The sequence below is a fragment of the Centroberyx gerrardi genome, chromosome 10, assembly GCF_048128805.1.
Source record: "Centroberyx gerrardi isolate f3 chromosome 10, fCenGer3.hap1.cur.20231027, whole genome shotgun sequence".
In the NCBI taxonomy this organism is placed as follows: domain Eukaryota; kingdom Metazoa; phylum Chordata; class Actinopteri; order Beryciformes; family Berycidae; genus Centroberyx; species Centroberyx gerrardi.
In genome coordinates, this window is record NC_136006.1 from 31,316,451 (window position 1) to 31,319,620 (window position 3,170).

Here is a 3,170-nt window from a genome sequence, read left to right on the forward strand (position 1 = left end):
AAGAAGGTAATAATGGACATAGGCCCTGACATTTTTTTTTTTTTACTTGGCATCTTAGCCTGCAATTAAGATTACAATCCATAAAGAAATAATTTATATAGATGCCATCATGTAAACAAGTAGGCTACTACAGTAAAAACAAACATCTCTACACTTGAATCAACTTAAAATCCACAGTAGCCTACACAGATATGCAAATGAATGTCCTCTCTGTCTGCCACCACGCGCCACTATGTGTCACTTCCATCATTAAGGTGCGTCTTGGCAGAAATAGCCTGCAATTAATTTAAAAAAAAGAAAATCGGCGCATTTTCAGCAGCGGTGCCGCTACTGAGTACTATACAAATACTATAGAAAACACTATAGAACGTATGTTTAGCATGGCGGGTCGCGACTTTACGGTGGCGACCTGCCACAGTAGAATATAAACACTGGTTGGACATAATGCTGAATGATGTGTGCTGATTGTTCTCAGAAACAACGTGTTTGTATGGCAGCAGAGAGCTAACCAACTAACATACACCTGAAATGTAAAGATTACATCTAACAGCTAACTAGCTAACACATACCGTTACAAACTGTTTCAAATAGAACTCCAGTCTGTTGGCTACTACTAGCCAGAAATGTTGTGTTTTTAGTTGTGTCAGTTAAATTTAGCATATAAATAAGCTCTATCTTCTACTCTACTGACGTGTGGAAGTTGAAGCCAGCTTCTCTGGTCTCTTTGGTCCTTTTAGTGCAGCAGTTTGGTCCAAAACAGGACAACAGTGGTTGCTTCCCATGTAGTTGCTGGTAAACTGTACCCAGGTAAAATGGTGGACGGTTATCCCTGTCTATGACGTAATGTCCCCACTAGTGTTATATCTCTATGTGGTAAGACCTAAAGCCATTTCTCTTTTTAAAATTTAGATTCACTTTCACTTACCCACATTAACGTTATCAACTGGAGTAAAATAGCCTAAATCAGATTCATCTCCCTCCATAATGTATTTGCCCCAATACAATCTAACCTTGCCTTTGTCTGACCTGAGTGTTTATCAAATAACCTGGCAATTATTAGTGTTTTTTGTTTTGTCTTTGTATTGAGCGCACTTATAGGCTACTATGTATGCATATTTATGAGATTGCTATTTTTCCTGTGACTATAACCACTGTAGTTAATCTCAACATGATTATACATTACAGTGTCATTTACATATATTCAAACTCAAAATTTCTTCAAAGTGACAGAGATACAATCTATTAGTCAACAACAAAGTTTTTTTTTTGCTTTGGAGAACGGCAGGTTGATTGTACGTGACTCGTACGACAGGTCTGGACCACTCGTAGATTTTGTTCGTACCTAAGAGAAAATTCTAAATTGGTGAATGCGGCAAGTTCTCTTAAATCGCTCCTACGAGTGATTTAAGAACGAATCTGTTCATTCTTGCATGAGGCTCATTGTTCGTAATATCTCACTAGGACATTTTTCATAGCACCTCGGCCCAGTTATCAATTCTCATATGTACAAGAGCCAATGTATTGTTCCGTAGTATAGTATCCCTTTCTGCTTCCCTCATCTTGTTCTCCACACCGGTCGCGGTGCTGTGCATCAGATGAAGAGCTCTGAGTGTGTGTGTGTGTGTGTGTGTGTGTTTGTGTGTGTGTGTGGGTGTGTGTGTGTGTGTGACTGAAGGTCATTTGAAGTTCTTCAGTTAGAACAGTTTGAATTCTCATTTGGGTCTGTCCTTTAGTTCTGTGGCTTTGTTAACCAAATAGTTTTTGTTCACTAGCTATGATTGCGTTAAACAAAATGGAGAAGGGCCTCACACATTGGTCTTTGCCTGAGGCCTCCAAATCACTAAAACCGCCCCTGGTCGTAGTGGGGGGAAAAGTGGGACTGACTACCCAGGGCCCCAGTGCGGGGAGGGCCCTCGAAAAGCCTGGAATGAAAAGTTTGTTTTTGTTCGCAATTTTTTATTTCTAAGTAATTAGTGTCATAACTAAATTAAAATTGGCTGAATAAATCGGTTGAGAGACTGAACTTTGTATCAAAAAAAATACAAATATTGGAGGCTCTCTGAGGCCCCTCTCACCCCTTACAAAATGCGCAAAATGGTTTAGTCCGCCCCTGCACTAGGATTCGTCTTTAATCGAGCAGAGTGACTACTGATGCTGGAGCACCAGTGTGCACTGTGATAGAGTCATGTCTTTCCCCAAGAAAGGGAAATCGGGGTACCAAAAAAGAAAAGAAAGAAAGGAAAGAGAATGAAAGCAAACTGAGGGAAAACAACTGCTAACTAATTTCTTTCAAAAGAAAGGTGAGCACAACTAACACAGTTTAAGAATGGTTTAAGCTAATATCAGCAGTTGTTTAGATTGAAGGCAGTCAGCCAGGAATCTAGCTTGGAGCATATTTGCATTGTATAACATAAATTAATCAGTATCATAAATTAATCCGCATCATAGCTACAATGTCATATGACATTATATCTATCAACATTACCTAGCAAAGCTTAACATCATGAAACACATGGCCCTCAGTTTCAGAAACAGCCACCGAGAGTGGAGCAGCGGCAGGTCCCTCATCTGTTACCGAGCACGTGAGACAAGGTGAGCTTGTCAAGTGGAGCTAAAAGTTATTACAAGCAATCATTTGACATTGAGGTGTTGCGGACCTCGCGGTAAAGACAGTTCAACTTTGGAGCGATATTTAACCCTTACCCAGTAAACTAGCATGACATGTTTGGTATCAACGGATTCATTGCAATCTCAAGATTTGTGTTACCACTAGCTTCGCGCTAGCTTAAAAGCTGAACCCACAACGGCCTTCAAAAGACAGTAATGTTAATGCCAGATGATCCACCATCATTTTCAGAGGGTTAAAAGTAGGCCAAGTAAACCAAGAACTGAGGAGGAGAATAATTCCAATTTTAAGATCATGGTGATCAATGAGGCAGAGTCTAATTAAAATATAACCTATGGTTCTACTTTTCACTTTTAGATGGTTAAATTATAGGCTGCAGTTTAATTTATGGCCTATTCAAACAAGACAATTTCATTTAAAAGATATATCAGCTTACCTTGTTTTTTTCAATGTGTTACTGTTACTGGTGCATTCTGGTCAGATTTAATTCTTTTCTTTACAAAAACAAGATTTGATCTTCAAAAAAGGAGTCTTGAAAAAAAGG